Here is a 25,626-nt window from a genome sequence, read left to right on the forward strand (position 1 = left end):
CTCTAGCTTTGAACCTCTGGAACCAATAAACTCAGTTTCTAAGCAGCTTATGTAAATCTATTTTTCTGCAAATATAAGCTCTCCTTATCATTCCCTCACTGAATACACTAGTAGCTTGCCATTTCACACATTCCAAATTATAATCTTCATTTCAATGCCAGAGTAAAGCCAACATATTTAGTGATAATTTTCTCTAGTGTCTTTTTTTTAGGTTGACAGGATGATAAAAAGATTTCCACAGACATCAATGACACAAAGTTTCTTCAGTGATAGAGAATGTAAACTTCAAAGATGGTTATACAAAGCAGGTGTAGGGGAGCCAAAAACAACTTCCCTCTGCCCTTCTAGGTTTTTCGGCTGGGTTATAAATTAACATGAGGCAGATTAATAGAAAAAAATTGTATTACATACATATGCATGGGAATTCCACAAAATATGAGACTCCAAGAAAGCTTACACAGTGCCTAAAATAAAGAAAAGAATAGGCACTTGGGGCTTCTGAGGTGGTGGTGATACAAGTTACATGATGATGAGGGGAGGAATTGTATGATGAATAAAAGTTGTCTCATTATGCAGATAAGAAGTCTCTCTGGTAATAAAAACATGTATCTGAGTAAAACTGCCTTTGCGAAAATTATGGCAGTGAGAGACATTTGACAAAGCTGACTTCACTTTGCTTCTAACTTCACAAGCTGCCTTTGGCCAAGCATAGGCCAAGCTAACTATGGTAAGGTTTTAGTTTACAGTTTAACTTTAAAACAAAAATAACCATCCCTTCCTGAAACTACCCTCCTCCTGGTTTGGGGACTGAAACTGTCTGTGTAAAATTAATGAAAGGCTACAAGAATAGAATTATTTTAAAAAGCCTGAACTCTGCTAAGACCTATGCATAGTTAAGTGATAACCAGCCATTGTTCTCTAGCTTGCTTACTGCTCACCAGTCATGCAGCCAGAGGTCACAAGATTTGTAACTTCCCCAGTTGCTCCTATAGATAACATCACTATTGTAAAACCTAAGATTGGTCTTTCAGATATTTTCACAATTTTGCATTCTGGCAAACTGACTGATGCCACCTGGACCTGTAACAACTGATTCTGTGAAGTCCATGCAGAAAGTAACTAAGCATGTGAAGATAATTCCCAGGCAGAAAAGCACCATCAATCTTAACACTGCTGTTTTAGCCGGTGCAGTGGGTTGCTCAGATTCCGGTTCTGGGAATCAATAAATTGGACATCCACTCAGAAACCTAATTAGAAAGGCGGTAATTACAAAGATGACAGATGGATAAATTTATAACGAAGGGAAGAAACCAGCCTAAAAAGGCTGACAATGCCCAAAATCAGAACACCTCTCTCTTTATAGGGGATTACAGTTCCTCATCAGCAACAGAACAAGGCCTCATGGAGAAAGACTGTGTTCCATTAACAGAAGTAGACTTCAGAAGGTGGATGATAAGAAAGTTCCGGGAGTTAAAAGAACTTGTTCTAACACAATGCAAAGAAATTAAGAACTTTGAAAAAAGGTTTGACCAAATGCTAACAAGAATAGTCAACATAAAGAGGAATATAAGTGAATTAACAGAGTTGAAAAACACAACACAAGAACTTCACGAAGCATGCACAAGTTTTAACAGTTGAATTGATCAAGCAGAAGAAAGGATATCAGAGGTTGAAGACCAACTTAATGAAATAAAACAAGAAGACAAGAATAGAGAAAAAAGGATAAAAAGGAATGAGCAAAGTCTCCAAGAAATATGGGACTATATGAAAAGACCTAATCTATGTTTGATAGGTGTACCTGAATACGACAAAGAGAATGAATCCAAGCTGGAAAATACTCTTCAGGATGTTATCCAGGAAAACTTTCCCAACCTAGCAAGGCAGGACAATATTCAAGTCCAGGTAATACAGAGAACACCACAAAGATATTCCTCAAGAAGAGCAAACCCAAGGCACATAATCGTTAGATTCACCAGGGTTGAAATGAAGGAGAAAATACTAAGGGCAGCCAGAGAGAAAGGTCAGGTTACCCACAAAGGGAAGCCTATCAGATTTACAGGAGATCTCTCAGCAGAAATCCTACAAGCCAGAAGAGAGTGGGGGCCAATATTCAACATCCTTAAAGAAAAGAACTTTCAACCCATAATTTTATATCCAGCCAGGATATAAACTGCCTTTCTAGGGATAAGAATTTCTTAGATATTAATGATTTTTTCCATTATCATGAAGATCTAATGCCTATTTGTTCTGGAAACCACTCAGGCTGACTACCAGACACTCCCAAGCCCTTCCTAGGTGTTCACAGTAATTCCAGGAGAAGCAAAAGTCCTTCTTCCAGAAGTATGCTTTCTCAGGGTGAGACTTCTCATCAGTTTGAGGTTCACTCCTACACTGTCATTTCCAAAACATGTAAGATGCTTAGGCACTGTGGTTTCCAGAAATGCTGTGAGGAAAACTAATAGAGGAGAAATGACGTAATTTGGAAAAAGTAGAAGTTGGATTGCCAAGTTCTTGACAATACATAAAGAGGCAGACACAGCATTACTGATATTTTAGGAGTGTATTAGTCTATATTCACACTGCTATAAAGAACTGCCTGGGACTGGATAATTTGCAAAGACAAGAGATTTAATTGATTCACAGTTCCATATGGATGGGGAGGCCTCAGGAAACTTACAACCATGGCAGAAGCCAAAGGAAAAGCAAGTACCTTCTTCACAAGGCAGCAGGAAAGACAGACAGAGCAGGGGAAACCACCGCTTGTAAAACCATCAAACTTCGTCAACACTCACTATCATAAGAAAAGCCTGGGAGAAACTGCCCCCATCATTCAATCACCTCCCATCAGGTCCCTCCCTCAACAAATGGGGATTGCAATGAGATGAGATTTGGGTGGAGAAACAGAGCCAAACCATATTATTCTGCCCTGACCCCTTCCAAACCTCATGTCCTCACATTTCAAAACATAATCATGCCTTCCCAACAGTCCCCCAAGGTCTGAACTCATTCCAGCATTAACCCAAAAGTCCAAGTCCAAAGTCTCATCTGAGACAAGGCAAGTCCCTTTTACCTAGCAACCTGTAAAATCAAAAGCAAGTTAGTTATTTCCAAGACAAAATGGGGGTACAGGCAATGGATAAATATTCCTATTCCAAATGGTAGAAATTGACCAAAGAGGCTACAGACCCCATGAAGTCCAAAATCCAGCAGAGCAGTTATTCAGTCTTAAAGCTCCAAAATACCATTTTGCACACTTCCCTCTGCACTTCCCTAGCAGAGGTTGTCAATGAGGGCTCACTGCTGCAGCAGACTTTTGCCTGGACACCCAGGCATTTCAATGCATCCTCTGAAATCTAGGCAGAGGTTTCTAAGCCTTAGTTCTTGACTTCTATGCACCCACAGACCCAACACCACATGGAAGCCACAAAGGCTTGGGGTTTGTACCCTCTGAAGCAATGACCAGAGCTGTACTTTGGTCCCTTTTAGCCACAGCTGGAGCTGGAGCAGCTGGGACACAGGACACCAAGTCCCAAGACCAGGCCCAAGTCACTGCAGAGCAGCAGGACCCTGGGCCTGGTCTACAAAACCATGTTTCCCTCCTAGGCCTCCAGGCCCTGTGATAGGAGGGGCTGCCACAAAGATCTCTGAAATGCCCTGGGGATATTTTCCCCATTGTCTTGGCAATTAATATTCAGTTCCTCATTACTTATGCAAACTTCTGCAGCCAGCTTGAATTCCTCCCCAGAAAATTGTTTTTCTTTTCTACCACATAGTCAGGCTTCAAATATCCCGAGCTTTTAACTCTGTCATCTCTTGAATGCCTTGCTGCTTAGAAATTTCTTTTGCCAGATACCCTAAATCATCTCTCTCAAGTTCAACATTCCTCAGATCTCTAGGGCAGGGGCAAAATGCTGCGAGTCTCTTTGCTAAAGCATAGCAAGAGTGACCTTTGCTCCAGTTCCCAACGAGTTCCTCCTTTCCATCTGAGACCCCCTCAACGTGGCCTTCATTGTTCACGTCACTAGCAGCATTTTGGTCAAAACCACTTAACAAGTCCTAGGAAGTTCCAAATTTTCTCACATCTGCCTGTGTCTTCTGAGTCCTTTAAACTGTTCCAACCTCTGTCACCCAGTTCCAAAGTCACTCCACATTTTTAAGTATCTTTATAGCAGTGCCCAAACTCTTGGTACCAATGTACAGTATTAGTCTGTTCTCACACTGCTGTAAAGAACTCCCTAAGACTGGGTAATTTATTAAAAAAAGGGGGGGGTTAATTAACTCACAGTTCTGCATGGCTGGAGAGGCCTCAGAAAACTTACAATCATGGCAGAAGGTGAAGGCAAAGCAAGTACCATCTTTACAAGGCAGCAGAAAAGAGAGAGAGAGCAGGGGAAACATCCACTCATTAAACCATCATATCTTATGAGAACTCACTCACTATCACAGAATATCATGGAGGAAACCACCCCCATGATCCAACCACCTCCCACCATCTCCCTTCCTCACCGCATGGGGATTACAGCTCAAGATGAGATTTCAGTGGGGACACATAGCCAAACCATATCGAAGAGCTCTGGAAAAACAAGACTGAGACCAACTAACCCTTTCTACTTCATATTCTCCTCCCTGGGCAAACTTAAACTGGGTCATTGCCTCCTATAATCATATTGGCTGACTTTGTCTCCTCCTTCATTAAGAAAATTTAGACCAACAGACAAAAACCATCTCAGCTTTATTTTCCCTACTTTTGTACTTTCTACATTAGCTTTCCTTAACAAACCTGCATATTCTGTACATGTACCTCAGAACTTAAAATATAAGAATAATTTTTTTAAGGACAAGATGGCTGAATAAGAAAAAAAAAAAAATAAAAGAACAGCTCTAGTGCACAGCTCCCAGCGAGAGCGACGCAAAGGATGGGTGATCTCTGCATTTCCAACTAAGGTACCTGGTTCATCTCATTGGGACTGGTTAGATGCCCAAGGAGGGTGACCCAAAGCAGGGTGGGACGTTGCCTCACCCAGGAAGCACAAGAGGCCAGAGAACTCCCTCTCCAGGCCACGAGAAGCCATTAGGGACTTTTCCCAGCACTCTGGCTCTCTGGCTCAGATACTGCATTTTTCCCATGGTCATCACAACCCACTGATCAGGAGATTTCCTCTGATGCCTGTAACACCAGCACCCCAGGTTTTCAGCACAAAACTGGGTGGCTGTTTGGGAAGACACCAAGCTAGCCACAGCGATCATTTTTTTTTTATCATACCCCAGTGATGCCTGGAACACCAGTGAGACAGAACCGCTCATTCTGAAGCCAGGGAGCCAAGTGATCTCCCTCAGTGAGTTCCACTCCCATGAAGACCAGTAAGCTAAGATCCACTGCCTTAAAATCCTCACAGCCAGCACAGCAGTCAGCTCAAACTGGGATGCTTAAGCTTGGTGCAGGGAGGGGCGTCCACCATTGCTGAGGCTCACGTAGGCAGTTATAACCTTGCCTATGTAAAAAAAAAGTCACCAAGAAGTTTACACAGCAACTGAGCACAGCCCACGGCAGCTAAGCAAGGCCACTGCAGGTAGACTGTGTCACTAGGCTTCCTCTTCACAGGGCAGGACATCTCTGAAAAAAAGGCAGCAGCCCATCAGGGACTTATAAATAAAGCCCCCACCTTCCTGGGACAGAGCATCTGGGAAAAGGGATGGTTGTGGGTATAACTTCAGCAGACTCAAACGTCCCTGCCTGGCAGCTCTGAAGGGAGCAACAGATCTTTCAGAACAGCATTTGAGCTCTGATAAAGGACAGACTACCTCCTCAAGTGGCTCTCTGACTTCCATGTATCCTGACTGGGAGAGACCTCCCAGCAGGGGCTGAAAGACACCTCATACAGGAGAGCTCTGGCTGGCATCTGGTGGGTAGCCTTCTGGGACAAAGCTACCAGAGGAAGGAACAGGCAGCAATCTTTACTGTTCTGCAGCTCCTGCTTGTGATTCCCGGGCAAGCAGAGTCTGGAGTGGACCTCCAGCAAACTCCAGCAGACCTGCAGCAGAGGGGTCTGACTGTAAGAAGGAAAACTAACAAACATAAAGAAACAGTTTCAACATCAACAGAAAGTACATCCACACAGAGACCCCATCAAAAGGTCACCAACTTCAGAGACCAAAGGTAGATAAATCTACAAAGATGAGAAGAAACTAGCAGGAAAAAGGCTGAAAACTCCAAAAGCCAGAATTCCTTTTCTCCTCCAAGGGATCAGAACTCCTCACTGGCAAGGGAAAGAAATTAGATGGAGAATGAGTTTGATGAATTGACAGAAGCAGGCTTCAGAAGGTAGATAATAACAAACTACACTGAGCTAAAGGAGCACATACTAACCCAATCCAAGGAAGCCAAGAACCTCAAAAAAAGGTTAGACAAAATGCTAACTAGAATAATCAGCCAAGAGAAGAACATAAAAGACTTGATGAGACTGAACAACAGCATGAGAACTTCATGAAGCATATACAAGTTTCAATAACCAAATCAATCAAGCAGAAGAAAGGCTATCAGAAATTGAAGAGCAACTCAATGAAATAAAGCAAGAAGGTAAAATTAGAGAAAAAAGAGTTAAAAGAAATGAACAAAGACTCCAAAAAATATGGGGTTACGGGAAAAGACCAAATCTATGCTTAATCAGTGTACCTGAAAGTGATGGGGAGAATGAAACCAAATTAAAAAACACTCTTCAGCATATTATCCAGGAGAACTCCCCCACCCTAGAAAGGCAGGCCACCATACAAGTCCAGGAAATACAGAAAACACCACAAAGACATTCCTCAAAAAGAGCAATTCCAAGACACATAATCATCAGATTCACCAGCATTAAAATGAAGGGAAAAAATGCTAAGGGCAGCCAGAGAATAAAGGTCGGGTTACCCACAAAGGGAAGCCCATCAGATGCACAGTGGTTCTCTTGGCAGAAACCCTACAAGCCAGAAGAGAGTGGGGGCCAATATTCAACATTCTTAAAGTAAAGAATTTTCTTTTTTTTTTTAATTTGTATAATTTTTTTAATTTTTTTTTCTTATTTTTTTATTGCATTTTAGGTTTTGGGGTACATGTGCAGAACATGCAAGACAGTTGCATAGGTACACACATGGCAGTGGGTTTTGCTTCCTTTCTCCCCTTCACCCACATTTGGCATTTCTCCCCAGGCTATCCCTCCCCAGCTCCCCCCACACTGAACCTCCCCTTTTCCCCCCAATAGACCCCAGTGTTTAGTACTCCCCTCCCTGTGTCCATGTATTCTCATTTTTAATCACTGCCTATGAGTAAGAATATGCGGTATTTTCATTTTCTGTTCTTGCGTCAGTTTGCTGAGAATGATGTTCTCCAGATTCATCCATGTCCCTACAAACGACACAAACTCATCATTTCTGATTGCTGCATAATATTCCATGGTGTATATGTGCCACATTTTCCCAGTCCAGTCTATCATCAATGGGCATTTGGGTTGATTCCAGGTCTTTGCTATTGTAAACGGTGCTGCAATGAACATTCGTGTGCATGTGTCCTTATAGTAGAACGATTTATAGTCTTTTCGATATATACCCAGTAATGGGATTGCTGGGTCAAATGGAATTTCTATTTCTAAGGCCTTGAGGAATTGCCACACTGTCTTCCACAATGGTTGAACTAATTTACACTCCCACCAACAGTGTAAAAGTGATCCTTTTTCTCCAAATCCTCTCCAGCATGTGTTGTCTCCAGGTTTTTTGATGATCGCCATTCTAACTGGCGTGAGATGGTATCTCAATGTGGTTTTGATTTGCATCTCTGATGACCAGTGATGATGAGCATTTTTTCATATGATTTTTGACCTCATATATGTCTTCTTTTGTAAAGCATCTGTTCATATCCTTTGCCCATTTTTGAATGAGCTTGTTTGTTTTTTTCCTGTAAATCTGTTTGTGTTCTTTGTAAATTCTGGATATCAGCCCTTTGTCAGATGGGTAAACAGCAAAAATTTTTTCCCATTCTGTTGGTTGCCGATTCACTCTACTGACTGTTTCTTTTGCTGTGCAGAAGCTGTGGAGTTTGATTAGGTCCCATTTGTCTATTTTGGCTTTTGTTGCCAATGCTTTTGGTGTTTTGTTCATGAAGTCCTTGCCTACTCCTATGTCCTGGATGGTTTTGCCTAGATTTCCTTCTAGGGTTTATATGGTGCCAGGTCTTATGTTTAAGTCTTTAATCCATCTGGAGTTAATTGTAGTGTAAGGTGTCAGGAAGGGGTCCAGTTTCTGCTTTCTGCACATGGCTAGCCAGTTTTCCCAACACCATTTGTTAAACAGGGAATCCTTTCCCCATTGCTTGTTTTTGTCAAGTTTATCAAAGATTGTATGGTTGTAGATATGTTGTGTTGCCTCTGATGCCTCTGTTCTGTTCCATTGGTCTATATCTCTGTTTTGGTACCAGTACCATGCTGTTTTGATTACTGTAGCCTTGTAGTATAGTTTGAAATCCGGTAGTGTGATGCCCCACGCTGTGTTCTTTTTGCTTAGAATTGACTTGGCTATGCGGGCTCTCTTTTGGTTCCATATGAAGTTCATGGTGGTTTTTTCCAGTTCTGTGAAGAAAGTCAATGGTAGCCTGATGGGGATAGCATTGATTCTGTAAATTACTTTGGGCAGTATAGCCATTTTCACGATATTAATTCTTCCTAACCATGAACATGGAATGCTTCTCCATTTGTTTGTGTCCTCTCTTATTTCATTGAGCAGTGGTTTGTAGTTTTCCTTGAAGAGGTCCCTTACATTCCTTGTGAGTTGTATTCCTAGGTATTTTGTTCTTTTTGTAGCCATTGTGAATGGTACTTCATTCTTGATTTGGCTTTCTATAAGTCTGTTATTGGTGTAGAGGAATGCTTGTGATTTTTGCACATTGATTTTATATCCTGAGACTTTGCTGAAGTTGCTTATCAGTTTCAGGAGTTTTTGGGCTGAGGCGATGAGGTCTTCTAGGTATACTATTATGTCATCTGCAAATAGAGACAATTTGGCTTCCACCTTTCCTATTCGAATACCCTTTATTTCTTTTTCTTGCCTGATTGCTCAGGCTAGAACTTCCAGTACTATTTTGAATAGGAGTGGTGACAGAGGGCATCCTTGCCTAGTGCCGGATTTCAAAGGGAATGCTTCCAGTTTTTGCCCATTCAGTATGATATTGGCTGTTGGTTTGTCATAAATAGCTTTTATTACTTTGAGATACGTTCCATCGATACCGAGTTTATTGAGGGTTTTTAGCATAAAGGGCTGTTGAATTTTGTTGAATGCCTTCTCTGCGTCAATTGAGATAATCATGTGGTTTTTGTTTTTGGTTCTGTTTATGTGGTGAATTACGTTTATAGACTTGCGTATACTGAACCAGCCTTGCATTCCCAAGATGAATCCTACTTGATCATGATGGATAAGTTTTTTGATTTGCTGTTGCAATCGGCTTGCCAATATTTTATTGAAGATTTTTGCTTCTATGTTCATCATGGATATTGGCCTGAAGTTTTCTTTTCTTGTTGGGTCTCTGCCGGGTTTTGGTATCAAAATGATATTGGTCTCATAAAATGATTTGGGAAGGATTCCCTCTTTTTGGATTATTTGGAATTCTTTCAGAAGGAATGGTACCAGCTCCTCTTTGTGTGTCTGGTAAATTTCGGCTGTGAACCCATCTGGACCTGGGCTTTTTTTGGGGGGTAGGCTCTTAATTGCTGCCTCGACTTCTGCCCTTTTTATTGGTCTATTCAGTTTTGGCTTCCTCCTGGTTTAGGCTTGGGAGGACACAGGAGTCCAGAAATTTATCCATTTCTTCCAGGTTTACTAGTTTATGTGCATAGAGTTGTTTGTAGTATTCTCTTATGATGGTTTGAATTTCTGTGGAATTTGTGGTGATTTACCCTTTATCATTTTTTATTGCATCTATTTGGTTGTTCTCTCTTTTATTTTTAATCAATCTGGCTAGTGGTCTATTTTGTTGGTCTATCCAGCTCTTGGATTTATTGATTTTTTGAAGGGGTTTTCATGTCTCAATCTCCTTCAACTCAGCTCTGATCTTAGTTATTTCTTGTCTTCTGCTGGGTTTTGAGTTTTTTTTATCTTGCTCCTCTAGCTCTTTCAATTTTGATGATAGGGTGTCAATTTTGGATCTCTCCATTCTCCTCATATGGGCACTCATTGCTATATATTTTCCTCTAGAGACTGCTTTAAATGTGTCCCAGAGATTCTGGCATGTTGTGTCTTCGTTCTCATTGGTTTCGAAGAACTTCTTTATTTCTTTCTTCATTTCATTGTTTACCCAGTCAACATTCAAGAGCCAGTTGTTCAGTTTCCATGAAGCTGTGCGGTTCTGGGTTGGTTTCTGAATTCTGAGTTCTAACTTGATTGCACTATGGTCTGAGAGACTGTTTGTTATGATTTCAGTTGTTTTGCATTTGCTGAGCAGTGCTTTACTTCCAATTATGTGGTCAATTTTAGAGTAGGTGTGATGCGGTGCTGAGAAGAATGTATATTCTGTGGATTTGGGGTGGAGAGTTCTGTAAATGTCTATCAGGTTTGCTTGCTCCAGGTCTGAGTTCAAGCTCTGGATGTCCTTGTTGATTTTCTGTCTGGTTGATCTGTCTAATATTGACAGTGGTGTGTTAAAGTCTCCCACTATTATTGTGTGGGAGTCTAAGTCTCTTTGTGAGTCATTAAGAACTTGCCTTATGTATCTGGGTGCTCCTGTATTGGGTCTATATATGTTTAGGATCGTTAGCTGTTCTTGTTGTATCGATCCTTTTACCATTATGTAATGTCCTTCTTTGTCTCTTTTGATCTTTGTTGCTTTAAAGTCTATTTTATCAGAGATGAGAATTGCAACTCCTGCTTCTTTTTGCTCTCCATTTTCTTGGTAAATCTTCCTCCATCCCATTATTTTGAGGCTTTGTATAACCTTGCATGTGAGATGGGTTTCCTGGATACAGCACACTGATGGGGTTTGGTTTTTTATCCAGTTTGCCAGTCTGTGTCTTTTGATTGGTGCATTTAGCCCATTTACATTCAGGGTTAATATTGTTATGTGTGAATTTGATACTGCCATTTTGATGCTAGCTGGCTGATTTGCCCGTTAGTTGTTATAGATTCTTCATTATGTTGATGCTCTTTAGCATTTAGTGTGATTTTGGAATGTCTGGTACTGGTTGTTCCTTTCTATGTGTAGCACCTCTTTCAGGAGTTCTTGTAAAGCAGGCCTGGTGGTGACAAAATCTCTGAGTACTTGCTTGTTCGCAAAGGATTTTATTTTTCCTTCACTTATGAAGCTCAGTTTGGTTGGATATGAAATTCTGGGTTGAAAGTTCTTTTCTTTAAAGATGTTGAATATTAACCCCCACTCTCTTCTGGCTTGTAGTGTTTCTGCCGAGAGATCTGCTGTGAGTCTGATGGGCTTCCCTTTGTGGGTGACCCGACCTTTCTCTTTGGCTGCCCTTAGTATTTTCTCCTTTATTTCAACCTTGTTGAATCTGACGATTATATGCCTTGGGGTTGCTCTTCTTGCGGAATATCTTTGTGGTGTTCTCTGTATTTCCTGCATTTGAGTGTTGGCCTGTCTTGCTAGGTGGGGGAAATTTTCCTGGATGATGTCCTGAAGAGTATTTTCCAGCTTGGATTCATTCTCTTCGTCACATTCTGATACACCTATCAAACGTAGGTTAGGTCTCTTCACATAGTCTCACATTTCTTGGAGATTTTGTTCATTCCTTTTTGCGCTTTTTTCTCTGATCTTGGTTTCTCGTTTTATTTCATTGAGTTGATCTTCGACTACTGATATTCTTTCTTCTGCTTGGTCAATTCGGCTGTTGAAACTTGTGCATGTTTCGTGAAGTTCTCGTGTTGTGTTTTTCAGCTCCTTTAATTTATTCATATTCCTCTCTAAGTTATCCATTCTTGTTATCATTTCCTCGAATTTTTTTTCCAATCTTTTTTCAAGGTTCTTCGTTTCTTTGCATTGATTTAAAACAAGTTCGTTTAGCTCACAAAAGTTTCTCATTATCCACCTTCTGAAGTCTAATTCCGTCATTTCGTCACAGTCATTCTCTGTCCAGCTTTGTTCCCTTGCTGGTGAGGAGTTTTGGTCCTTTCTAAGAGGCGAGGTGTTCTGGTTTCAGGTGTTTTCCTCCTTTTTGCGCAGTTTCTTCCCATCTTTGTGGATTTATCCACCTGTAGTCTGAGTAGTTGCTGACTTTTCGATTGGGTCTCTGAGTGGACGCCCAGATTGTTGATGATGAAGTATTTGTTACTTGGTTTTCCTTCTACCAGTCTAGCCCCTCCACTGTATGACTGCTGAGGTCCACTCCAGGCCCTGCTTGTCTGGGGTGCACCTACATAGCAGCTGCGGAACAGCGAGGGATGCTATCAGTTTCTTTTTCTGCTATCTTTGTCCCTGAATGATGCCTGCCAAATGTCAGTCTTTTGGATATAGAGGGGTCAGGGAGCTGCTTGAGGAGACAGTCTGTACTTTATAGGAGCTCAAGTGCTGAGCTGTGAGCTCTGTTGTTCATTCAGGGCTGTTAGGCTGCTACATTTAATTCTCCTGCAGCAGAACTCATAAAAAAAAAAAACATTTTTTTCTCAAATGCTCTGTCTCGGGGGGTTGGGGCTTTCTTTGTGAGTGTCCGTTGCGCTGTCCTGCCCAGCTAGGAGGCAGTCTAGTCACTATTTGCCTGCCGAGGCTCCGCCCTGCTGGTGTGAGGTTCGCCCTGTTGCTGCAGGCTCCGCCCTGCTGCTGCAGTCTCCGCCCTGCTGCCACAGGCTACACCCTGCGGCGGAGTCTCTCTGTTGTGGCGGGTTGCCTCAGCAATGGCAGGCTGCGTCAGCAATGGGCGCGTACCTCAGTGGGGCAGATTGCCTCGGTAATGGTGGACGCCCCTCCCCCACCGAGCTGCACCATCCTGGATTCAGCTGTGCCCGCAGTGAAACTCTCCACCCGGAGCATTTGGAATCGTCATTTTGTTTGTCCCACTGCGCTACCCCAAATGCCATTTCCCTGGAATCTCCTGGCCTGGCTCACTGTCCAAGTTCCGTTCAGTCAGATAGATATGCCAATCTGCCCTCTCAAGTCTCAGATTGCCGGTTCAACAGGGCACCCGAACCAGTGCGCTTTGTGTGGATCGCTGTGGAGCACCACTGCGCTACAGCGCCGGCCGCCGGCTGCACCAGCTGCCAGCTGCACCAGCCAAAACCTCTGCCTGGCATCCCACGTCTCTTTTATACCTGGGAATTTCCCCGTTCTCTGGGTAACAAAGATCTGTCTGGAAATGCGGCCTTGACTCACCCTCCGCGCGTTCACCAAGATCTTGAATCCTGGGTTGTTCTCTCCGCGCCATCTTGAGTCACTCCAAGTAAAGAATTTTCAACCCAAAATTTCATATCCAGCCAAACTAAGCTTCATACGCTAAGGAGAAATAAAATCCTTTATGGACAAGCAATTGCTGAGAGATTTTGTCACCACCAGGCCTGCCTTACAAGAGCTCCTGAAGGAAGCACTAAACATGGAAAGGAACAACCAGTACCAGCCACTGCAAAAACATACCAAATTGTAAAAAGACTATCGATACTATGAAGAAACTGCATCAACTAATGATCAAAACAACCAGATGTCATCAAAATGGCAGGATCAAATTCACACATAACAATATTAACCTTAAATTTAAATTGGCTAAATTCCCCAATTAAAATACACAGACTGGCAAATTGGATCAAGAGTCAAGACACATCAGTGTGCTATATTCAGGAAACCCATCTCACGTGCAAAGATACACAAAGGTTCAAAATAAAGGCATAGAGGAAGATTTACCAAGCAAATGGAAAGCAAAAAACAAACTTTAAACCAACAAATACCAAAAGAGACAAAGCAGGACATTACATAATGGTAAAGGGCTCAATGCAACAAGAAGAGCCAACTATTCCAAATACATATGCACCCAATACAGGAGCCCCCAGATTCATAAAGCAAGTTCTTAGAGACCTACATAAACATTCATAAAGCAAGTTCAAGAGATTTAGACTCCCACATAATAATAGTGGGAGACTTTAAGACTCCACTGTCAATATTAGACAGATCAACAAGACAGAAAATTAACAAGGATATTTAGGACTTAAACTCTTATCTGAACAGAGAGGACCTAATAGACACCTACAGAACTCTCCACCCCAAATCCTAAGAATATACATTCTTCTTAGCACCACATCTCACTTATTCTAAAATTGACCACATAATTGGAAGTAAAACATGTTTTAGCAAATGCAAAAAGACATAAATCAAAACAACCAGTCTCTCAGACCACAATGCAATCAAATTAGAACTCAGGATTAAGAAAATCACTCAAAACTGCACAACTGCATGGAAACTGAACCACCTGCTTCTGAATGACTACTGAATAAATAATGAAATAAAGACAGAAAAAAAGATGTTCTTTGAAACCAATGAGAACAAAGACACAATGTACCAGAATCTCGGGACACATTTAAAGCAGTGTGTAGAGGGAAATTTATAACACTAAATTTCCACAAGAGAAATGGGGAAAGATCTAAAATTGACACCCTAATGTCATGATTAAAAGAACTAGAGGAGCAAGATCAAACAAATTCAAAAGCCAGCAGAAGACAAGAAATAACTAAGATCAGAGCAGAACTCAAGGAGACAGAGACACAAAAAACCCTTCACAAAATCAATGAATTCAGGAGTTGGTTTCTTTTTAAAAGATCAACAAAATAGATGGAACACTAGCCAAACTAATAAAGAGAGAAGAATCAAATAGATGCAATAAAAAATAATAAAGCATCACCACCGATCCAACAGCAATACAAACTACCATCAGAGAATACTATAAATACCTCTATGCAAAAACAAAAAAAATCGTAAATTTAGAAGAAATAGGTAAATTCCTGGACACTTACACCCTCCCAAGACTAAACCAAGAAGTTGAATCCCTGAATAGACCAATGACAAGGTCTAAAATTGAGGCAGCAGTTAGTATTCTACCAACCAAAAAAAGCCCAGGACCAGATGCATTCACAGCCTATTCTACCAGAGGTACAAAGAGGAGCTGGTACCATGCTTTCTGAAACCATTCCAACAATAGAAAAAGAGGGAATTCTTCCTAACTCATTCTATGAAACCAACATCATCCTGATACCAAAACCTGGCAGAGACACAACTAAAAAAGAAAATTTTAGGCCAATATCCATAATGAACATTGATGCAAAAATTGTCAATAAAATGCTGGCAAACCAAATCCAACAGCTCATCAAAAAGTTTATCCATCACAATCAAGTTGGCTTCTTCCCTGGGATGAAAGCTTTGTTCAACGTAGGCAAATCAATAAACGTAATCCATCACATAAAGAGAACCAAAGACAAAAACCACATGATTATCTCAATAGATGCAGAGAATGCTTTGACAAAATTCAACAGCTCTTTACACTAAAACAAAACAAAACAAAACAAAAAAAACTCTCAATAAACTAGGTATCCATGGAACATATCTTGAAATAATAAGAGCTATTTATGACAAACCCACAGCCAATATCATACTAAAAGTGGTGAAAACTGGAAGCATTCCTTTTGAAAACCACAAGACAAAGATGCTTTCTCTCCCCACTCCTATTCAACATAGTATTGAAGTTCTGGCCAGGGCAATCAGTCAAGAGAAAGAAATAAACAGTATTCAATTAGGAAAAGAGGAAGTCAAATTGTCTCTATTTGGAGACAATATAATTATATATTTAGAAAATCCCATCATCTCAGCCCAAAATCTCCTTAAGCTGATAAGCAACTTCAGCAAAGTCTCAGGATACAAAATCAATGTGCAAAAATCACAAGCATTCCTATACACCAATAACAGACTTAAAGAGAGTCAGATCATTAGTGAACTCCCATTCACAATTGCTACAAAGAGAATAAAATACCTAGGAATACAATTAACAAGGGATGTGAAGGACCTCTTCAAGGAGAACTATAAACCACCACTCAAGAAAATAAGAGAGGACACAAACAGATGGAAAAATATTCCATGCTCATGGTTAGGAAGAATCAGTATCATGAAAATAGCCAAACTGCCCAAAGTAATTTATAGATTCAATGCTATTCCCATCAAGCTACTATTGACTTTCTTCACAGAATTGGGGTGGGGGAAAAGCACCTTAAATTTTATATGGAACGAAAAAAGAGCCCACAGAGCCAAGACAATCCTAAGCAAAAAAAAAAAAAAAAAAACAAAGCTGGAGGCATCACACTACCTGACTTCAAACCACACTGCAAGGCTACAGTAATCAAAACAGCATGGTACTTGTACCAAAACAGATATATAGACCAATGAAACAGAACAGAGGCCTCAGAAATAATGCCACACATCCACAACCATCTGATCTTTGACAAACCTGACAAAACAAGCAATGGGGAAAGGATTCCCTATTTACTAAATGGTGTTGAGAAAATTGGCTAGTCATATGCAGAAAACTGAAACTGGACCCCTTCCTTACACCTTACACAAAAATTAACTCCAGATGGATTACAGATTTAAACATAAAACCTAACACCATAAAAACCCTAGAAGAGGACCTAGGCAAAACAATTCAGGACATAGGCATAGGCAAGGACTTCATCACTAAAACATCAAAAGCCATGGCAACAAAAGCCAAAATAGTAAATTGGGATCTAATTAAACTCCAGAGCTTCTGCACAGCAAAAGAAACAATCATTAGAGTGAACTGGCAACCAACAGAATGGGAAAAACCTTTTTTGCAATCTACCCATCTGACAAAGGGCTAATATCCAGACTCTACAAAGAACTTAAACAAGTTTACAAGAAAAAACAAACAACCCCATCAAAAAGTGGTCAAAGGATATGAACAGACACTTTTCAAAAGAAGACATTTATGCAGCCAACAAACATATGAAAAAAAGTTCATCATCACTGGTCATTACAGAAAAACAAATCAAAACTACATTGAGGTACCATCTCACACCAGTTAGAATGGCAATCGTTAAAGAATCAAGAGACAACAGATGCTGGAGAGGATGTGAAGAAATAGGAACGCTTTTACACTGATAGTGGAAATGTAAATTAGCTCAACCATTGTGGAAGACAGTGTGGCGATTCCTCAGGGATCTAGAACTAGAAATACCATTGACCCAGCAATCCCATTACTGGGTATATACCCAAAGGATTATATAAATCATTCTAGTATAAAGACACACGCACACGTACGTTTATTAAGGCACTGCTCACAATAGCAAAGACTTGGAACCAACCCAAACACCCATCAGTGATAGACTAGATAAAGAAAAAGTGGCATATATACACCATGGAATACTATGCAGCCACAAAAAAGGATGAGTTCATGTCCTTTGCAGGGACATGGATAAGCTGGAAACTATCATTCTCAGCAAACTGACACAAGAACAGAAAACCAAACACCGCATGTTCTCACTCATAAGTGGGTGTTGAACAGTGAGAACACATGGACACAGGGAGGGGAACATCATACACTGGGGCCTGTGGGGAGTGAGGGGCTAGGGAAGGGATAGAAGAGGGTGGGGGATTGGGGAGGGACAGCATTAGGAGAAATACCATGTAGATGAGGTGATAGATGGAGCAAACCACCATGGCAGGTAAATTCATGTAACAAACCTGCACATTCAGCACATGTACCCGAGAACCTAAAGTATAATTTTTTAAAAAAAGGTTTCAAACTATACACACACACTGCACCAGCACCAGTTTCTTGGTTTGATGTTGTATGATAGTTACATAAGATGTAACCATCAGGTTGGGATAATGGACAAACAGATCTAGAAGTGAACAACAGTGGTGGTTATAACCGGGCTAGTGTACCTATGCAAGTAAACTGTATACTAAATATGGTTAAAATGATAAATTCTGTGTTGTATATATTTTACCAAAATTTTTAAGAATGGAACCACTCGGGTAAACTGAGTAAAAGGTACATGAGACTTCTGTATTATCTTTACAACTTTCTGTGAATCTATAATTATTTCAAAATACACATTTAAAAAAGTAACTGTGGCAACCAAAGAGTCTGAATCTTCTGAAACAAATAATAATTTTGCGAAGATCATGTACACTGCTAGGCGGCTTATTCGCGATGCCATTCAATCCCATCCACCCTGTAAGATACGTAAGGCTCAGAAAGGTAGAGTGAGGCAGCTCTCAGAGGCATACCCAGGATGCAGCACAGTTCATGTGCCATCTCTGAGGGCTGGTGGGGAAGTTTTGGGTCTGAAGGGCTGCGGACTCCACACCTGTGCCCAGTACCCACTATACCAGCTGGTGGGAGGATGTGGGGTCTGAAGGGCTGGCTTTTGCCCACTGCCTTCCATAACACCTGTACTCATCACCTGCAGCGAGAGCCCCACCAGCCCAATTCCACTTCCCCTCAGCAACAATGCTGCCAACACAGTAGGCACTCAGTAAGTGCTAGATGATCTGATTATTACAAAATGATTAACCATTTATCAATGCCCTCAAGAAGACAAAACACTACATTATGAGACTATTACATTCACTCCGTTTAAAAGCTCTATTTTAAAAATCTCTTACTTCTTCTCCTTAATTAGTATAAATCATTCTCTCTGCTTTGTAACTATCTTTTACTTGGATTTGTTAACTTTAGAGAGTCCAACAGCCAAACCTAAGATCTATTAAATTACCTTTCGTACGAGGAGAGGAGTCGGGCGGCAAATTCCTTCTGAGTTATCCTTTGGTTTTCTTGTTTTTCATTTGTCCTTAATGTATTAATTTTATAAGGGCCAGCAGCTTCCCAATAGAAATGAAAATATTTTAACAACATAAAGCCGGATTGCTGCCACATCCAACATAATGAATAAAGTCTCATACGTGCAGCTGAGTACAGTTTAAGATACCTTTTTCTTTTTAGATTGAGGAAAAGAGACTCAGGATAGAACAAACATTTTCCTTTCATTGAGCTTATCTTGCAGAACTTTTAATCAGTTGTGAATAAACTATGTCATCAACTTCATTACCATCATCATGCTTAGAGAAAAAGAAAACCGGTAAGTCACAGGCATCAGACACATAGAGTCCAAAGCAGACCTCCTGTCTACCTGACCACCCCAGCTGTGTGATCTTGGACAAACTACTCAAGCTCTGTGTACCCCACTTTTCTAATATGTGAATGAGAGCAACAATAATAATACATACCTCATAGGGTCCTTGTGAGGAAGGTTCACATTTACTATTTTTGAAGGCACCCAGAATGGTGCCTGGCACGTAACGGGTACAGCTCAGCATTTACTCCATTATTCTAACCTCAGAAAATGAATAATTCCTCCTTTTTGAGGTAAGCGCCCATGCTTGCACCCTGATGCCATTTCCGTCATCGCCAACGAGAGCTGGCTCTGTCGGTGTCTCTTCCTCTAACTGCAACCTCTCACTCTCTTCTAGCTCCCTCTCTGCCTCTAAACATGTGCAGGTGTGGAAGAATTAGGGCAGGGCTTGCAGAGGAACGTCAGCTGAAACTATTCCCAGACCAAACTGAGGGTCAGGCTGCCTATTCTCGTGGCCTACTAATAAGATGCAGATGAACTGGGAAAAAAGGGATTTTATTTCTGTAACTGGGTCCAGAGAGAAGGCCTGGAAAATATCACCAGACCACCTCAAAATTCCAAAGTTTTCCAGAGCTTATATACCTTCTCAGCTATATATCTACTTGTAAGTGTGCATTTGTCTAAAGACATAGTGATTAACTTCTCCTGATCTGTGACTAAGGTCTGAGTCCTGAAGACCTTCCTCTGGAGCCTCTGTAAATTTACTTAATCTAACTGGGTCCAGGTGCTAGGTTGATTACCCTTATCTTGTCTCCTGCTAAATCATGGGAGTTCCTTCAGACCCTAGTAAACTTGTTTGTGGAGGCCTGGGGAGTTTCTTCAGACCCCCGATAAAGCTTGTTTAATTCTAAATGGGTCCTGTTAAGAATTCCTTTGTTACTTCGTCATGATTTAAGGCCTAGGAAAGGCCTGGGCGAAACTCTTGGTGGGCTTTTGTTGCATTCCAGCCCTTGTATAGGCCCCTGGCTCTTTCAGCTTTTAATATTTAACTTGACCACTTGGTCAGTACTGAAACGGTTCTTACGGAGGCCTGCCTGCTCATCCTTTAGGGAGACCTGGTCTGCCACAAAAACAGCCTTGAAAACTGAATAGGATTTTGCTTGGTAGGAAAAGAGGGAGCCTGGAATCAGTGGAGGGTTGGGGGGATGGGATTTCAGGCAAGAGAAACCGCACTAGCAAACAGATCTGACATTGCAGGAGTATTTAAGGAGTTGCTCAAGGTAATAGTTGTGTAGAAGACCTGGGACTCATTCCTAAAGGCGAATGTCTAAGGCAGGTCACAACCTCAAATGCCTATAGGGTCCTGAAGGTAAACTGAATGCGTCAAGTAAGCTGGTGAAGAAAACAGGGGAAGCTACGGGCTCCCACCTAAAAACAAAGCCTTCAGTGGGGGCTTCACTGCAGGCAGTTTATTCCGGGAAGTGTTCCCAAGGAATGACGGTGAGGGACTGAAAAGAGTAAAAACGAGAAGGGGAGAAGGCCAGTCCCACGGTGAATGTGCATCAGGTTACAACTGTGGAAACTGAAGCTCTGTTCCAAGGGGTGCTCTGGGAAGCTGTGTAGGACACTCCTTGGAAACATGCATCTGAGACATCAGAGTGAGGAGTGTTTATCCACTGCGGTTACCCCGTAGAGAGGCTGGTGAATTCCTACATTCACCCACCCCGAAGTGGCAGAGGAAGCTCCAGGGGAAAGAGCAGTATTTACAAAGTGAAACAGCAGCTCAATTAAGAAAGCAGCCCTGGGGTAGCCCAATACAGGGAGGCCTGTTGCATGTGGAAGAGAGCTCAGGCCCCTTCCAAAGAACGTAGCCACAACTTACTCACCTGACTGTACAGAACGCTGGCCAATATGACCAGAAATCTAAATTTATTTATTAAATCCCCTGACCTTAATCTCTAGGTAATAAATTCTAATTTTTCTAAAACACTGTAGGGTTAGATGAAACATATCTGCCAGCCAGATTTAGCCCCAGGCTGCTGGTTTGTGACCTCTGACAATAGAATCTAGAGTTTAGGCAATGAGAAACCACTAAGGGTTTTTAAGCAAAAGAATGTCATAACCGGATTTTACTTGGAAATACTCCCCTTTTCAAGTGTGTCCACCTTCAGATGGTTTGCTTTGACTCTTTAGCCCAACAGCGCTTGAAATCCAAAGGTGGCAATCACATGCAGTAGGACAGCTGAGTAGCAGACAGATCTCCCTTCAAATCCCCCATCTCCATGGTTTTTCTAACTGGTAGTGACTTTGCAAAGTCCTTGAGCCCACACATGAATTTCCTGATTCCCTCCTCGGTTACCAAATGATAAAATGATGATCACATGCAAAGAAACATTAAGCTCTCGTTCTCTTTCCACAGTTCGCTAAGAGAGACTTGGTAGGAGGCCATATTGAGGAAATGTGTAACAGTCTCAGACAACAGTTTTTCCGAGAGTCCGTCTGCAGAACAGAATGGATATTCCTGGGGCTCTTCCTAATAGCTTGAACCCAGTGACTGGATGCTATCCTGCCAGCTCGCCGAGAAAATTCCTACTGAACAAAATTAATCGGTCCTCCTGCCCTGATAGAGGAAGGAAAGGCAGAAGGAACAGCATCTCACTCAGCAAATGAGAATCCCTCAGGCCACTGACCAAAGGAGCCACTAGCACTAGAAGAAAAGGAACCAAATGCAGAAAATAAGGCACGTTCCTCACCCCAGGAAAGGCCTGGTCCTTACAATGTTATAAACAGGAGACACACAGATGTTACTGCTTGCCTTTTAAAAATACAATTCTGATACAGCAGTGAACTCCTCAACTTCGGTAATTTGTTTCAATCCTCTGCAGTTTGTTTTTAAGCTGATTCCTGGGTGAATAAATCCATAGCTAGGATAACAAATGGAAGACTTTAGCAAATCTGGGAGAGAGGTGAGAAAATAGTTACATAAGAAGCACTATGATTGATATTAAAAGCATAGGGCTTAAAATTCTTCCCCAACAACAACAAAAAACTATATATTTAGACATACATAGAAAAAGATTTGAAAGGATACACTTTGTCAATAATGCTATTTACCTCTGGGAAGGGAAAAGCAGGGTTATGGAAACAGGGAGTTAAAAGAGGATTTTCCCTTTCAGAAGTGTTTATTTGACGGTGAAGATGTATGTATGTTTACTTGTGTGAGTAGATATGAATTTAATGAAAAAGAGAACTTTCAGTTTTGAAGTTTCCATTGTGATATTTGAAAATCCACTTGTGATTTAATTGCTCTGTTCTAAATTTATGTGCAAAGATGTGGCGCGACTGGAGAAATTGCTCAGAGACTCCACTGAAAGCTTAGGAATTTTCCCAGTGCTGATCACAATGACATTGCAGTTCTGGGCAGAAAAGCCCCAACCTCTAAATCAACAAAGTCCTGAGTTGTCTTGCTTTGTGCACTTAAAGCCCACACCGTATCCAGGTGAGTGGGCGGCAGCTTTTCCTGTGGCAGGTCCAGGCTGGGTGCTGAAAGCAGAGTGCTGCACATTCTCACCGAACATCGAGCAAAGGGGCCTCGCCTTCCTCCAGTGTATCATGTCTTATGACTAATGTGTCTGACTTTCTGACAAACTGTACCATTTCATTCAAAACTTCAACACCTTCTTAAGTGGAAAGGAATTCTCGAACAAAAATTAAGTTAGATAATGTTAGTAAAGTGCTTATTAGATCACCTGATACATAGTTAGGGGCTTGCAAGTGTTTGTTCAACTAAGAACTAATCATACTTAAAACAGGACAAAGCATTGGCTCAAGTGCTTTGATAGGTTATTGAAAGTTCGACGTACCTACCTGCTCTGGCCTCTTATGGGTTCTTTCTAAGTAGGCATCCCAATAATTTCTAGAAAGAAAGCAGGGTTCTATTGCCAGAGGCATCCCAATAAAAGGCAAGTGCCACATACACTGAAGCCATAATAATTTCAGTCCAGTGATCATGTACATATTAGAATCACCTAAGGAGCTTTTAAAACTCCCTGGAGACCCAGGCACATCGTAGAGTAATTAAGTCAGAACCCGTGCAGGTATTCCCTGGCATAAGTTGTTTTGCCTTATTTTGGTTTTGAACTTCTGAGGTAATTCCAGTTTGCTATTAAATTTGAGAACAACCGCTCAAACTGTCATAAGCCTATGGTTTACCTGAAAATCTTGAATAAATATAAGTTCTATTCCTGTAAGGTCTTGAGTGGGTCCCAGGATGCTGCATTTCTAACAAGCTCCAACATGATGTAACAAAGAAGTACCCTCATACAAATGTCTATGGAGATTATGTATCAGAACATTCACTGCTGTATGGTTTGCACTAAGAAAATATTGAAACCCACCTAAATGTCTACGAACAGAAGGAAGAATTGATTGTGGCACATTCAGACAATGGAACACTATATAGGGTTTTAAATAAGTTATGGCTTCCTGTTCCATCATAAATAAATCTCATAAACAATGTGCCGAGCAAGGTGTCAGAGCCCAGGAACAGAAAGTGGTTGGCTTGTGGGTTGGTAAGAAGAATTTACCAACAGCAGTATAGGGTTGAAAAGGAAAGTTTTATTAGACAGAAAGTACCCTGCAGAAGAGTGCAGCTGACTCCTCAACAAGAAAGGATTGAGCGCACGGTGGTGGATTTCTCCTCAGCAGCATTTATGGACCTTCAAACAGGATTCAGATCATACTACCCATGTAGCTCAGAACAAATAATTACAATTTTGGACATTTTGGTGCCTTAATGTCAGCAAGCGTTGCCCCATGAGTTTCTTTATGCATGCGTTCTAGAGCCGTGTAGAAATTTTAGTTACTTATAAATTTTTGGAAAAGAAACCTGGAACCAGACGTGTGCTGTGGATAACCGGGAAGTCTGATCATGTCTGAACTCCTGAGGTCAGGACTTTTGCCTCTGGCTGCTCTGCTTCATGGCCACCCAGTGATCTTTGCTCTCTTCACAATGCTGAGTATGGAGATGCCATTTACATTAATTTTGAAAGCATAAGCAACAGGAGACAGGAAATACTGGGTAGAAGAAGGCAGTTCCCAGCAAAGACCCCACCCTCAAGCCATTTAGGATACCCATGTCCCTAAATGGGAATAAGCATTCCTGTTTTCGTACCCAAAAAGTTGCCTTTTGACCTGCCATGCCCCATCCTATACTGATATAAACCCCAAACCCCAGGCCCCAGAAGGAGATGAGCAGAACAGCACGACAGAGAAGGAGAGAAGGGAAGGAGCCTCTGAACACAGAGAGGGGTTTGGCTGGAGATAATCAGAGAGGAGATCACCCACAGGATGGCCAAACTCCAGGGGAATATCATCTTCCTACTTCATCTCTCTTCCAGCTCCCCATGAATCCCACTGAGAGCCACCTCCACCACTTCAAGTCCATGTGTGACCCGATTCTTCCAGGATGTTGGACAAGAGCTCAGAATACAGAAAGTTGTGCCACTGGCCCTCTGCCCTTGCGGAAAGGCAGAGGGTCCTCTGAGTCCTCTGAGCTGGTTAACACTCGAGCCATCTACAGACAGCAAGGCTAAAAGAACGCGTAATAACACATGCCCACTTGGGCTCTCGGAGTTGCAGACACCCACCCCTTTTGGGGTTGGAGCCCAAAAGCACTCACCCCACTTCCTGCACCTACCATCTGCATGCTCCCCCTCCCACAAAGGTGGCAGAACAGAGGGCCAAAGGGCAGTGCACATCCTATGAGGGGGGCCTGGAACTTTCCCATTTTAACATAACAGTATACAGGGAAATAAATAATGAAATGCAAACTTAAGATTGTGGGTTTATCCAGGAAGACGGAAAGGAGATGAAACTGGAGAGGGGTGTGAAATGGGCCTCAGCTAACTCTGCAATATTTTGTTCATTTTAAAGATAGAACATGATAAATGTAGAATAAAATATGGCAGAATCTTAAGATTTGATAGTTCTGGGGAGCTCAGTAGGGATATATGTATGCTGATTTGCTTATCCTCTATACTTTTAAAGAAAACCAAGAATATTTTACACCAAAATATACTTCTTTGCCACATGAATGTATTTTGAGATGACTATTCAGAGGGCCTGCAAACACAAGAATCAGCAGGTAAAGCTGTCTTTTGTGGAAGAGATTTGCATCTGTAGAAGTAAACAACAGATTCAAACTGGCTTTCTTTGAAGCCCCCATTGCCCAGATCTAGGAAAAAATTAACTGAGAGCCAGACACCTTTAGCGGTTTTATAAAAACATCTACCACAGGCTCCCATCTCTCCTTTCCGAGGGCTGCTACCTGTGAGATCGCCTGCACAACGAAACCACCTGTGCAACACACCTGGCCTCTTCTCTCCCTCCCATAACCCCTCACGCCACCATACCTGTCTTGACAAGCTGCAAGCCCCTTTTCTTTCTGCAACCTCAAGATAGCATAAAAGCGCCAATGATCAGGCCATTTCTTTGCATTTCTCACATTTTGTATGAATCCCATCCCAATATGTGCATTAA

Source organism: Callithrix jacchus, chromosome 15 (genome assembly GCF_049354715.1).
Source record: "Callithrix jacchus isolate 240 chromosome 15, calJac240_pri, whole genome shotgun sequence".
NCBI classification, from domain to species: Eukaryota; Metazoa; Chordata; class Mammalia; order Primates; family Cebidae; genus Callithrix; species Callithrix jacchus.